The sequence below is a fragment of the Citrus clementina genome, unplaced genomic scaffold (genome assembly GCF_000493195.1).
Source record: "Citrus clementina cultivar Clemenules unplaced genomic scaffold, Citrus_clementina_v1.0 scaffold_5, whole genome shotgun sequence".
Classification (NCBI taxonomy): Eukaryota; Viridiplantae; Streptophyta; class Magnoliopsida; order Sapindales; family Rutaceae; genus Citrus; species Citrus x clementina.
This window is the reverse complement of record NW_006262201.1, coordinates 7,369,640-7,385,311: the sequence shown is the minus strand read 5'-3', so window position 1 is coordinate 7,385,311 and position 15,672 is coordinate 7,369,640. Positions and strand designations below refer to the sequence as shown.

Sequence of the window (15,672 nt, the reverse complement as noted above, 5' to 3'; positions counted from 1 at the left end):
ATTCGCAAGGAAATCTCAGAGTTTACCCAGAGAGAAGACGAGCAGTTTTTCGAAACATGGGAGCGATTCAATGGGCTACTCTTGAAGTGTCCACATCATGGGTATGAGAAATGGCACCAATGCCAATACTTTTTGGAGGAATTATTGCCGAATGTGCAATAATGACTAATGGCAACAAGTGGAGGAGAGCTAATGTCAAAAAGTGCATAAGAGATTTGGGAATTCTTCCAGCGACAAGCGGATAATTCCCAACAACGGAGTCAATCACTCAGGAATACTAGAAGAATTAAGTGAGTAAATGAGGTTCACATTTGCGAGTCAACTTTGGGAATCAAAGAAGTCAAGGAGATGGTTGAAGGTCTTGCTCGACAAATAGCATCGTTATCGACTGCTGAATCAACAGAACCACATGACCATGACTCATACTCAGATTAAGCCAATGCCATAGGTGTAATGAGAAAACCATCGAATTACAACCCATACTCCAACACATATAATCCTGGATGGAGAGACCACCCCAATTTTTCATGGTCTCAAGGATTCCAACAGAATGGACCAGCAGCTCCAGCTCCACCAATTCCTCAAATTCCTCAAGCCTCTCAGCCACCATTCAGACCATACAATCAGAACCAGAACCACTCTCAACCTAGACCATGGGAGGATGCATTCCAGAATTTCAAGAATGTTACTCACTCCATGATTGAGCAACAGAACCGCACCATTAATGGACTACGAAATGAGTTGAAAGCAGGCTTCAACTCACAAGCTCAATCAGTCTCAAGCCTCGAGAAAATGGTGGGACAACTTGCTTATTCAGTTCAGACCTTGGCAATGACTGTTGAGAAAGGCAAGTTTCCAAGTCAACTAGTGCCTAATCCTAAAGGAGTACATGAAGCAAGTACTGGTTCACCACAGCAGCATGGAGAGGTCAAAGCAGTCATGACCTTGCGAAAAGGAAAAGAAGTCGACAACAAAGTGGAGATGCCGGTGACAAAAGAAAATCAAATTGTACCTGTGAATGTTGAGGACTCATCACCGGAGGAGAAAGAAGAAACCAACCGACGAGAATACGTTCCCAAAGCTCCATTCCCCCAGAGGTTAGCTAAAGGCAAGAAGGAAAAATCCATAGGTGAGATTCTTGAAATCTTCAAACAGGTAAGTGTTAACATCCCTTTACTTGATGCTATTAAGCAAGTTCCATCTTTTGCCAAGTTTCTTAAAGACCTTTGTACTAAAAAAAGAAATATGCATGTTCAAAATAAGGCATTTTTAACAGAAAACGTTAGTTCTATACTCCAACATAAAATTCCTTTAAAATGCAAAGACCCAGGCTCCCCCACTATCTCATGTAGTATAGGGAACCACACAATTGAGAATGCTTTGTTGGATTTAGGAGCTAGTGTAAATTTGTTGCCTTATTCAGTATTTGTGAAACTTGGACTGGGAGAATTACACCCAACTCCAGTGGTGTTACAGCTTGCAGATCGGTCCACAAAAATACCTCGTGGTATTGTGGAGGATGTGCTTATCCAGGTAGACAAGTTTTATTTTCCTGTTGATTTCATTGTAATTGACACTCAACCAATACAAGATTCAAGGAAGCACATCCCCATTATCCTAGGCCGACCTTTCTTGGCAACTGCAGATGCTCACATTCAATGCAGGACTGGAAATATGCAGTTGTCCTTTGGCAACATGACTATGGAGCTGAACATCTTCAACATTGCCAAACAACCTCACAATGCAGATGATGGAATTGTTGATGTGGATTTAATTGAAGCATTAGTTGATGATACTTTTGTTTCAAACCTTAGTGATGATCCTTTACAAACATGTTTAACTCACTTTGGTTTTGATTTTGATATTGACAGATCAGTCGATGAGGCCAACGCCCTACTTGACTCAGCACCATCCATGGACACTAATAAATGGAAGTCAAGAGTTGAACAACTAGCACCATCAGAGAAGACACTCATCCCATCATCAGAATCACCACAGAAAATCGAGCTCAAACTATTGCCCAACACATTGGAATATGCATTTTTGGGAGAAGAAAGTACTCTACCGGTAATCATTTCATCATCCCTAAATGACGAACTAAAAGGTAAGTTGTTGGATGTTTTGAAAGAGCACAAAGGAGCATTAGGATGGACCATCGCAGACATAAAAGGTATAAACCTAGTGGACTGCATGCATTACATTCACCTCGATGAAAATGCTAAATCTACTAGAGAAATGCAACGTCGGTTAAATCCTAATATGAAAGAAGCTATTAGAACTGAAGTCCTTAAGCTATTAGACCCAGGTATCATTTACCTAATTTCTGATAGTTCATGGGTCAGTCCTGTACAAGTTGTCCCCAAAAAGTCAGGAGTCACAGTAGTTACGAATGCCGATAATGAATTGGTACCCACTAGAGTAACTACAGGATGGCGTGTATGCATTGATTATAGAAAGTTGAATTCTGTCACACGTAAAGACCATTTTCCTTTACCATTTATCGATCAAATGCTTGATAGATTAGCAGGCCATGAATTTTATTGCTTTCTAGATGGCTACTCAGGATATAATCAGATTCCCATAGCACCAAAAGATCAAGAGAAAACTACTTTCACTTGCACTTTTGGCACATTTACATATAGGAGAATGCCATTTGGATTATGTAATGCACCTGCTACATTTCAACGATGCATGTTGAGCATTTTTTCTGATATGGTTGAACGATTCCTTGAAGTCTTTATGGATGATTTTTCTGTCTTTGGTGACTCGTTTGATCAATGTTTACATCATCTAACACTAGTTCTGCAGAGATGTATCGAGAAGAACTTTGTCTTAAATTAGGAGAAATGCCATTTTATGGTAAAACAAGGTATTGTTCTCGGTCACATCATTTCGAGCAAAGGTATTGAGGTTGACAAAGCCAAGGTGGATCTCATTTCTAATCTTCCTCCACCCAAAACAGTCAGAGAAGTAAGATCTTTCCTTGGGCATGCTGGTTTCTATAGACATTTCATTAAAGATTTTAGCAAAGTTTCTAGACCCTTATGCAATCTACTTGCTAAGCATGTACCTTTTATCTTTACTGATTCATGTCTTGTGGCGTTTGAAAAACTAAAGCAATTGTTGACATCATCACCCATCATTCAGGCCCCAAACTGGAGCTTACCATTTGAGCTAATGTGTGATGCATCTGATTATGCAGTAGGAGCAGTTTTAGGACAAAGAGTTTATCGAATTCCCCATGTTATTTACTATGCTAGTATGACATTAAATTATGCACAGTTGAACTATTCAACTACTGAAAAAGAAATGCTAGCAGTAGTGTTTGCATTGGAAAAATTTCGATCCTATCTCATTGGTTGTAAAATAATTATATTCACGGATCATGCTGCTCTTAAATATCTTCTCACAAAAAAAGATGCAAAAGCTAGACTAATTCGTTGGGTGTTACTTTTGCAGGAATTTGACTTGGAATTCAAAGATAAGAAAGGGACAGAAAATGTTGTGGCGGACCACCTCTCTCGTCTCCATTTTGACACAATTACAGAGACATTAATATTGAATGAGTCATTTCCAGATGAACAATTAATGAGTGTGGAAGTATTACCTTGGTATGCTGATATAGTTAATTATCTTGTTACAGATAAACTTCCAGAGCATTGGACCAAGCAAGACAAGGCTAAATTCTTTGCAGAGATAAAGAATTTCTTTTGGGATGACCCGTATCTGTTCAAGTATTGTGCTGATCAAATTGTTAGACGATGTGTCCCAGAAAATGAAATTCAAAATATTCTTTCATTCTGCCATGAACAAGCTTGTGGAGGCCATTTCAGTGCTAAGAAAACAGCAACTAAAGTTTTACAATGTGGTTTCTATTGGCCAATTATATTTCGAGACGCTTACACTTTCTGTTCTTCATGTGATAGGTGTCAACGAATGGGGAGCATTACGCGAAGGAATATGATGCCACTAAATCCAATTTTAGTGGTTGAGATTTTTTATGTATGGGGTATCGACTTCATGGGACCCTTTCCCCCTTCTTTTGACCATCAATACATATTGGTTGTTGTTGACTACGTATCGAAATGGGTAGAAGCAATTCCATGTAGGACCAATGATCATAAGGTGGTGATAGCATTTTTGAAAAGCAACATTGTTTCACGCTTTGGATTCCCTCGAGCAATAATCAGTGATGGTGGTGCCCACTTTTGTAACAAAGCATTCAAAGCTCTTTTGACAAAGTATTCAATCACTCACAAAGTGGCAACCCCTTATCATCCGCAAACCAGTGGCCAAGTTGAGATATCCAATCGAGAAATAAAGCACATATTAGAAAAAACGGTGAGGCCAGACAGGAAAGATTGGTCATTAAGACTTGATGATGCATTATAGGCATACAGAACGGCTTTCAAGACCCCGATTGGGATGTCACCCTACAGGCTAGTGTATGGAAAAGCTTGCCACCTACCTGTGGAACTCGAGCATCGTGCGTATTGGGTCATCAAGAAATTCAACTTTGATATGCAGCAAGCCAGCTCAGAAAGAAGATTACAACTGGCAGAACTTGAAGAAATTCGCAATGACGCATACGAAAATGCCAAGATTTACAAGCAACGAATGAAAGTCTTCCATGACAAACACATTATGAGAAAATCTTTCACTCCAGGTCAGAAAGTGCTTTTATTCAATTCTCGCTTGCACCTATTCCCAGGTAAGTTACACTCTCGTTGGTCTGGCCCATTTATTGTACATACTATTTTTCCACATGGGGCAATTGAAATTTAAGGACCCAAAGAACGGTGTCCCGTTTAAAGTTAATGGTCAAATATTAAAGCCATATCTAGAGTACCAACTACATGGAGAAGACACCGAAATAAATTTGAGTGACCCACCATATTTGAATTGATTTTTTTTCTTTTCGTTGATTTGATTTTTTTTCTTACTTTATATTATTCTTCTGCTAATTTAAATTATTTTTGCATAAGTGTGTTTGTTTAACTATTAAGTTTTCTCTTATCATTTTTAATCATGAGTACCTTACTTAGACCGTTCCTCCTGAACATTCTTAAACCACTTCAACGTGTCAAAACTCATCTCAAAAGCCAGATTCAATTTTGTAAACACATCGCATTTGGGCTCTACAGCCACCAGAGTTAGTAGCCTATGTTGAGGGTTTACAAAGCCAACTCAGAGACATTGAGAGAAGTGTTTACGACATCCAATTGGAGCTTGAGGTAAATTCAATAAGAGAACGATTTTAATTTTCTTTGTGTGTTTTAATTTGTTTTTCTGTTTGTGTGCTTTAGTTTGTTACCCCGGTGAAGTGGCGGATAACAGTACTCCGTGACAATCAAGTCGATTACTTCAGTTTCCCATAATAATTGATATTCTGAGGTGAAGGTATGGACAGAAACGAGACTCTAGCGAAGCTTCACAAGCGATTCCCTTCACTTCCTCAGAATGCCCTCCTTACGATCTATAAAGCTCGGTCCGAACGCATGCGATTACTCATGAGGAATAACATACCTGCTGACATCCGTTGGTTAATCGAGGCTAAAGTACGATCGGCAATTGAGTTACCTCTAAAATTTATTCCATACATGCCTGGTTGTGGTAAAGGAAATTATGCAAGAAAACGACGAGCTCGAAGAATTTCTGTTGCTTGTCATAAGTGTGCCAGAATGAGGTGCCATAAAAACCCATGTTCTTTAGGAATGGTGTCTGATAACAGGGAAGATAAGATTCAATTCATTAGGGATGGCTGGAATAAGGAGTCATTGGATGATATCCTTTTGTCTCTTGAAACGCATCCCACTGGATATGTGCAAGGAGCGATTCTCCAGTTATGGCCATTATTCCAGAAAGAGCATGCACAATATAGTCTTGGGAATCTGACTATAAACGACCCTGTTTTCCAGTTTATAAGAAAACTAGATAGGAAGCCTATCCTCGACCCATAGAGGGCGTTCAAGCCATTTCTGGACGTAAAACCAGAGGAAGATGTGAGCCACAGTCGCAACTACCTGTAAATATCCTTTTACTTTACTATTATTTTATTTCACTATTATTTTATTGTGTGCATTATTGTCTTTAATAATTTTATTACTGTTTGCTTTTTCCTTTTTACTGTTTCCTTTTTGACTCGCGAGCCATGTGCTTTACGCGTTATTTGACACTGACATGTTATCTCATACACAACTGTGACCCACTGTCACCAAGACTCTTAAATGTGATTTTTTTGTCAAGCACTCACAAATTGTTTTTTTGAGAAGTATCACAATGGCAGCTACTCCAAATAGACAATTCAAGAACATTTGTGTGCTTTCTGGATTTACCTATGGCAAACATAAAGAGTTCGTTGAGGCAGCCATCGATCTTGGTCGAAGTATAGCAGAGAGAAAATTACACTTGGTGTATGGAGGAGGTAACCGAGGGTTATCAAAAATGGTCTCAGAAGCAGCTTTTATCAGAGGAAGTCAAGTGTTAGGCATCATCCCAAGAGTCTTAAAACCATTGGGCAGTTCATCTGACTCATCAACTGGAGAAGAGTTAGTCGTCTCAGGTATGCAAGAAAGAATAACTGAAATGCTTAATCATGCTGATGCTTTTATTTTCCTTCCAAGAGATCTTGCAACACTAAAGGCACTTATCACACTAGCATCTTGGGCCCATCTGCACATCCACCATAAACCCATCGGTTTGTTAAATGTTAATAACTTTTATGATGGCTTTATCGCATTTCTTAATCATGCAATAAAAAACTATTTCATTCCTTCTAATGTGAAAAACCTTTTTATTTGTGCTCACACTACTAATGAGCTACTTGATCTGTTACAAGCTTATAAACCGGAGCCAGACCCCTGGACCTTTGTGTTGGAGCGCCCAAATAATGATGGTAACAGTAGCCGCAGTAAGAAGTACAAATTAGATTTAACTCTCCGCTTGTAAATATTTTCTTTTGTGTTGCACCACCCAGGTGATGTCTTCTAAACTCTACTTCTTTCCTTTCAAACATTGAGGACAATGTTTCGTTCTGGTTAGGGGGAGGGAATAGTCGACAATTGTGGAATTTTGGTTAAGTTTTTACTAATTTTTTTGTTGTAGAAACTAACTGTTGCTAACTTTTTGTGTTGAAGATGGCTGAATATGGAGTGTAGTAACTCTAGAAACGCATCTTCATCGTTAAAAAGAAAATTAAAAAAAAAACTAAAAAAACTAAAAAACTAAAAAAAAAATTCAGACATTTTCTTTTTCTTTATTATGTTTTGATGTTCATTTTTCTTCTTCTTTTTAATTTCTCCTTATAAATATATATTTTCAAAATTTTGAGTCAAAGATGGCTGAATATGGAGTGTAGTGCCTCTAGAAACGCATCTTCTAAGTTTAAAAAAAACCATTTTTGTTTTCTATCATTTTAAGTGTAACTTTTCTAATTAGTTTTTATGCATCATTTTCACATTTCTGCATGCATATTTTCCTTTCATGTTTAGAATAGGTTGGGGGGTAGAATGTTGTTTAAAAAAAAATATTTGTGTGATTTGTTTTAACATTGGATGACGTGATTAATTTCAAATTTTAGTATTTGTATTATCTTTGGTCTTAAGTGATGTTATGCTATGTTTGCTACTTTACATGTTGATGTCGGAGACAAATATGAGTTGCTTGAAGGAATGAACATGTCATAAATAAGTACCAAGTGAGTTATTGAGCCTATCATTTTCTTGGAGAGTAACCCTTTTGCCCATTCTCTATACAGCTTAGCAGTTTATTATTTTATACACGATCTCTAGATTTCTTTTGAGATAACCCTTAAAAAAATGGTAAAAAAAAAAAGAAAAAAAATGTGTTGCTACATTGGGAGGCCCATCTAACTAGTAGATATGGATGATTATTTAGAGCCCTAAAAGACGATGGAAAAGCCATCTTTGATCCGTTTGAGCCTTTCTAGCCATCCCTTTTATTAAATATCCATAGTTAACCCTTTTGAGCCTTTAAAAAAAAAACAAAAACCTTTTCTTTGTCAACTTATCATCTTGACCCACTCCGATTTGGAGTATTACCCAATGTCTTATAAGTTCCATCACCTATTTATGTTTGAGAAAATGTAAATAATTATTTTGTTCAGTGAAGTTATGCCAAAAAAAAAAACAAAACAAAACAAAAGTTGTTGTTTCAAAAGAATAAAAATAACAATAATAGGTGAAATCCACCTTGTAACTTTCAAAAAAAAAAATTTCTCTGTATTTTTCTCAAACATAAACTTTGTTTTCCTTATTTCCCTTCTTTGTTAGCCATGTCCCTAGCCTACGTTACGTCCTAATAAAAGTCCTTCTTGATTTTAGGGAACTATAGTTTGAAGTAGAAGCTAGTTATATGGGCTAAAAAGATGTAGTGGTGCATAACAAAAAATAAATAAATAAATAAAAGAAAAAAAAGAAGATAAATAAATTGGGTTGACTAGCATTTTTGTTTGACTTGAGATCGTATTATTTCTAAGCTGAGGGCATATTTATTTCATCTTGGTGAGAGCATGTGATATCACTTCTTTATTATTTTCTCTCAATTACCATTCATTGGAGTGATTATTTTTATTGGGTTTAATTTCTTTGTGAGAGTGTCACTACTTCCAGTGAGATTTTGGGGTTTGACATGTCATTCTTGAAAGTAGCTATAACAAAGTCTACTAGGCTGATTCATGTGGATGGTTGATGTGGGTGTGATGTTGCTTTAGACTGGAGATAATGCTTATATTTTTATTTGATTGCTATCATTAATCTGATTGAATAAACATGAGTGTTTCTAAATAAAAAAAAAATCATTTTGGTTTTGAATTTTATTTTTGCTTTTCCTTATATAAGGTGTTGAGTGTTAGAAAATGTATATTTATAAAGGAGAAAATCGTTATTTTACACTACAAGTTTTACTAACACCTTTACTTTTATGAATTTAACATTCTTTTGATTTAATTCCGTGTGTTTTATTTTAATTAAGTATTTTATGTATTTTAGGGGCATCGTAGTCATTTCACAATAAACGAGAGATTAGATGACAAAACGGACATCACTTTTGAACTCAGGACGGTCGAAAACCTTAGGAGGAGCATAAAAGGAAAAATGGTATTGTTCACATAGACGGACGATGACGTGGCATTGACCGATGATGTGGCATTGACTGATGAGGTGCCACGATCCTGTTGGACTAAAATTCTCATGTACTGTTGATAGTGACGTGGCAGCATATCAGTGGACCAAAAATCTCGCGTACGGTACATGCATCACACAGGATTATTTTCAACCAAACCGCGTCACTGTTCACCCGGGTCAAACCGTGTTACTGTTCATCCGCGTGGTCAAACCGCGTACTGTTGACTGATGATGTGGAGCAATCCTAAGCGTCCAAACTGTTTTTAATCCGATGGCCATGATTTACTCCATGTATCTATAAAAAGGCCCCCCCTAATTTGATATCTCTGAATCCATTTTTGGGATCCATTTTCTGTAATTCCTTCTCCATCTTGTATTTTCTTCGTATTTTAATAAATTCCCATTTTGCCCCTAGTTCAATTATGAGTGGCTAATTTTCTTTCAAGCTTGGGTTGAAGGTGAAGTCTCAACGTGTGTCATGGGCTTAATTTGGTAAATTTATTTTCTCTTCCCCTCTAGTTTTTGTGGATGTTTTGACTTCTCGTCGACAAATAATAATAATCTTGTCTAGATACCGCCTTGGTTACACCGGCTCTCTAGTATAAGGTTATTATTATTTGGCACGATAAGCCCTTAGCACCATATTGATTAGAGTGTGGTTCATGATGTGTGGATTCCCCCCTCATGATTTAATTGGTATTAATAAGGAATATTTAACCCATGATGCATGTTGATATGGATCCAGATACCCAAGTACGTCATTTCAATAGATTTCTCTTCAATTTATTCTTGCCATTTCAATTCCAATTTTAGAATTTATTCTTGCCATTTTAATTTAAGTTTTAGCATATTCCAAATCATTTCCACCACAAATCCAATCACCCATTTACAAAATTAATTCTACACACAATTAAAATCCACCTCCTTGTGGGATCGACACTCGTCACCATTGATCTATATTACAATAGATTCGTGCGCTTGCGAGTTCAATAAAATTTGCACAACATAAGGCTCGTCAGAAGTCGAAGAGGGAGGTGTGGGAACTTTCCTGGTGCATTTATTCACATGAAATTAACATCATAGAGGTTGTTTTTAAATGTAAATAGTTGTTGAAGGCACTGATCATTTGAGTTAAGCAGGATGGCAAAGGCATCGTCGTCGTCTTCATTAGCGAGGACTACTATGACTAATGTAAAGTTTGAATTGGAGAAATTCGATGGTACTAATAATTTTGGTATATGGCAATGTGAGGATTTAGATGTCTTATGTTAGCAAGAGTAGGATGTCGCCCTTAAAGAAAAACCTAACAAGATGGATGATAAGGAGTGGATAAAGATTAATAGACAAGCATGTTGTACTATTCACTTATGTCTGGCTAAAGATCAAAAGTACTCTGTCCTAAAGGAGACAATAGCAAAGAATTTGTGGGAGGCACTGGAAGAAAAGTACATGAAGAAAAGCCTTGAAAATAGGCTTTATATGAAGAAAAAAACTTTGTTGATTCACGTATGCACCTGGCATGTCGATGAATGACCATGTGAACTCATTCAATAAGATATTAGCAGATTTGATAAATTTGGATCAGAAATTTTAAGATGAAGATAAGGCTTTATTGCTGTTGAATTCCCTTCCTGATGAATATGATCATCTCACCACCACTTTGCTTTAAGGGAAGGACAACATCAAATTCGATGTTGTATGCAGTATATTGTATAACTTTGAGACTAAAAAGAAAGACAAAAGATCATAGAGATACTATTGCAGAAGCATTGACAGCGAGAGGTCGTTTACAAAGCCGCAAATCTGAAAAAAAAAGGTAAGTCTAAAGGGAGGCCTGCCAAAGATAAATGTGCTTTTTGTCACGAGAAAGGGCATTGGACAAAAAATTGTCCTAAGTTACAAAAGCGCAAGGCTACTTCTGATGCTTGTGTAGCAGAGCATGGTGAGGAGTCAGACTTTAGTCTGGTTGGCATGACGTTGACATGTAATTCAGATGAGTGGATTTTGGATTCGGGTTGTACCTATCATATATGTCCTAATAAGGGTTGGTTTTCTAGCTTCAAGAAACTAGACGGTGGAGTTGTTTTCATAGGTAATGACAATGCATGTAAAATCATAATGGCTCAATTCAAGTATTGACAGATGTTCGCTAAGTGCCAAGCTTGAAGAACAATCTCATCTCATTCAGAGTTTTAGAATATAAAGGGATCATAATCACTTTTAGAGATGATTTATTGAAGGTAGTAGCTGGCGTGCTAACAGTGATGAAAGGCACAAGAAGAAATAACTTGTACAATTTTCAAGGGAATATAGTTATTGGATTAGCATCAATAGTTTCTGTAAAAGCACTGCAGACTTTGGTAAAGCAAGTTTTAGTGAAAGGTGCAAATTCTTGCAAATTGAAATTTGTGAACATTGCGTTCTGGGCAAGCAGACAAGGGTAAAGTTTGTTTTAGCAATTCACGATACAAAAGGAATTTTGGACTATGTTCATTGTAATATGTGCGGACCTATCGAAACAGCTTCTTTGGGAGGTATGCACTGTTTTGTTGCTTTTGTTGATGATGATTCAAGAAAAGTGTGGGTGTATTTGATGAAGAATAAGAATGAAGTTTTACGCATATTTCTGAAATATAAGAAAATGGTCGAGATTCAGACTGGTCGAAAGGTCAAAAGACTTTGCTAAAACAATGGTGGTGAGTACAAGGATGATCCATTTCTACAAATATGCCGAGATGAGGGCATTGTACGATAGTTTATTATTCGAGGTACACCACAACAGAATGAGGTGGCAGAACGCATGAACCGAACTATACAGGAGAAAGTTCGTTGTATATCGTCTAATGCTGGATTGGGCAAGGAATTTTGAGTTGAAGCAGTTGTAAATATATGCCATCTGATCAACTATTTTCCATCAGCTGCAATTGAGGGCAAAATACCTATAGAGATGTGGACTGGTAATCCTGCTACTGATTATGATTCTTTACATGTTTTTGGTTCCACTACTTATTATCATGTAAATGAATCTAAATTAAACCCAAGAGCAAAAAAAGCATTGTTCATGGGTATAACTGGTGGAGTAAAAGGATACCGTCTCTAGTATCCAGTTACAAAATGATATTTTTCAGCAGAGATGTTGCTTTTGATGAATCAACCATGTTGAAACAAAAAGATTCTCAGAGATGACAGCCAGTAGAACTTTGAAGTAAGTAGAGTTTGAAAAGGTTAAAAATGATCAACTGGTGTCGAGAGACAGATAGTGATTCTCAATCGACCGAGGATGATAAAGAGGTTTTGGCCCAAGAACATTCACAGCAACAAGATTCAATTGCATATAGAAGGCCACGAAGGGGATTCACAAACCTGCTCGCTTTGTTGATATGGTGGCCTATGTCCTTCCAATTATAGATGATAATGTTCCTTCCACTTACAGAGAAGCAATAAGTAGCCTTGAAAGTGTACAGTGGAAGCTAACAATGGATGAAGAAATGCAGTCTCGTCATAAAAATGGAACTTGGGAGTTGGTTACACTACCCAAGGAAAAGAAGGCAATTGGGTGCAAATGGGTATGTGCAAAGAATGAAGGATTTCCATATAAAAATGAAATTCGATGCAAGGCTAGATTAGTAGCGAAAGGTTATGTTAAAAAAAAGGAATAAACTACAATGAAGTATTTTCTCCAGTTGTGAAACACTTATCTATTCGAATTTTGCTAGCCACGGTTGCGCAATTTGATCTTGAACTAGTTCAGCTCGATGTAAAAACTGCATTTTTACATGGCGATTTGGAAGAGAAAATCTACATGACTCAACCAAATGGATTTACGGTTGCTGGAAAAGAAAATTGGGTTTGCAAATTGACACGGTCGCTTTATGGATTGAAACAATCTTTGAGGCCGCGATATAAACTATTTGATGGGTTTATGAAATGAAAAAGGTACACAAGAAATAAATTTGATCATTGTGTGTATTTCGCAAGCTATAATAGGGATTCTTCATATATTTGCTCTTGTATGTTGATGATATGCTAATAACATCCAAGATCAAAAATGAGATTGAGAAGTTAAAAATTCAACTCAATCAAGAATTTGAGATGAAAGATCCGGGTGAAGCTAAGAAGATTTTTGGCATGGAGATATGCAGAGATAGAGCCTTATATCATAAGCAATATTTGAAGAAGGTACCACAACAGTTCAGCATGACTGAGCAGACAAAACCTATGAGTACCCCGTTGGCTTTTCATTTTAAAATTTCTACACAACTATCTCCTTCAACATATGCGGAATGAGAATACTTGTTACAAGTTTTGTATTCAAATGCAGTGGATAGCTTGATGTATTCAATGGTGTGTACAAGGCTCGACATTTCACATGCAGTTGGTATAGTGAGCAGGTATATGCATAATCCTAGTAAATGACATTGACAAGTTGTGAAATGGATCCTACGGTACATTCAGAAGACCGTGGATGTTGGTTTACTATTTGATCGAGATGATATACATGGTCAAAGTGTGATCGGATACGTTGATTCTAATTATGCTGGTGATCTAGACAAACAACAGTTAACCATTAGATATGTATTTACTTTTGCTAGAGGGCCAATCAGTTGGAAGTCTACACTACAGTTTATAGTTGCACTGTCGACCATAGAAGCCTAGTACATGGCAATTACAAAGACTGTTAAAGAGGCTATTTGGTTACAAGGCTTGCTTGAACACTTAGGATTGGCACAAGAGCACATTAATGTGTATTGCGACAGTCAAAGTACTATTCATTTAACAAAGAACCAAATTTATCATGCACGTGCGAAGCACATCAATGTACGATTTCACTTTGTGCCAGAAATTGTTGATGAGGAAAAGATTCTTCTTCAGAAAATCAAGATTGCAGAGAATCCCATAGATATGTTGACCAATGTGGTAACGACAATCAAGTTTTAGTATTGTCTAAACTTGATCAATATCTTGCAAGTTTAAAATAATGAGAAAATCAGAGATTAGAGGATGATTTGATATATGGGAAGTTTAGTATTCAGCTCAGATTTGGATAAACTTTCACCGAGGTAGAGAATTATTGAAAAGTCAGCACCGAATCTAATTTTCACATGCATATGGCTAGCAACGTTTTGACTATAATTGCATGTGCTAGCATGAAATTTCTAGCTCTTCACCAAAGTCACACCGAAGCCATTAAAATTGAAAATGGCCAAGATTTTTTCCATGCATTCATATTGTAACCTTCACCTATAAATAGAGGAGTAAAATGCATTTGTAAATCATTCAAAAAATATTTGTTAGATCTAAGCTCATTCCACGTGAGTTGTAGAAGAGGATTTCCTTAGGTGCTGAAGGGATCCATTTAGGTGTATTGGGAATTGGGTTTTGAGTTTTTTCCCACTTTTGTAAATTCTCATTATTAGTAAAATTATCTTCTAGTCTTTACCCGTGGACGAAGGTATAGGCCGAACCACGTAAATTATTATGTTATATTTTCTTTGAATTTATTTGTTACCTTATTTATATTTCTCCGGAAGTTGCAATCACCATAATTTGATAATTACTCAACTTGGGCTTCCGCAACATAAGAAATATACAGTAATGGAGAATTTTATTCTTATTATCTCAAATTGCTCAAAGAATGCAATACATAAAATTAAGAAATCAATCATCATAAAGCGACGATTTATCTTCCGAATATGGAACTCATAATGGCTATGATTTCTTACCATATATACATATCATGAAGTTATAATGGTGATGATTCTTGCCATATAAACATGTATAATGACTTTGACATCAGCCATATTTGTGAATTCTTCTCAATGTTCTAGGTTGTATCTACCTCCTTTCTCCGTTGATGTAGGGTATTGTGTGTCACGAGCAGGGTACCTTCCAAAGGCCATAACTTGGGTTATAGGTATCTGTTTTTGGTGTATAATATATCATTTTGAACCTTGTGATGAGACGAACAAAATCTAGAATTGCCTAAACCGTTCTACCCCAGGATCGAGCTGGAAATTCTACTTTTTTCCTGGTCATTTTCTAGTTTTAAGATTTTTTTCCTTTTTTCTGATTCTTCTAGGATATTTGTCTTTTTTCTAGAATTCGGATTTGAGTGCCTTTTTTATTATTAGGAAAATTTAATTATCATATTATATTTCGGATTTGCCTATTTTGGTAAATTCCCGATATTTAGGCTTGTTATCAAAGGGGCTTAAAATCCTAGTTTTATTCATTTAGATTTTTAATAAAATTTATCTTTATTCAGAAACCTAGTTTCTTCTATCAGCAAACTCAATAATGTTTCCGTTTCGTCACCTGGACTAACGATGATAAATAGAAGTGGTAGTTGAGATGTGAATTCTCGCGAGGTCTTTGTTTGATTATGTATTTGGAAATGTCATTAATAAATCATAATTGATTGTATGTTTTGGGTTCTTTAATTTTAGTTGGATCGATAAATATTCTGTGTTATTTGATAATAGATCTATCTAATCTAATCAGGCTATTTAATCAGTAATGTTACCTGATA

The 15,672-nt window shown here is 36.4% G+C and overlaps 1 non-coding gene across 1 annotated transcript; it reads right to left on the bottom strand.

Annotated features, from left to right (window-relative positions):
* Nucleotides 1-104, bottom strand: LOC112098670. Its single transcript, XR_002905780.1, has one exon. It is a non-coding gene; the product is annotated as a small nucleolar RNA R71 (small nucleolar RNA).
* Nucleotides 105-15,672: the final 15,568 nt, after the last annotated feature.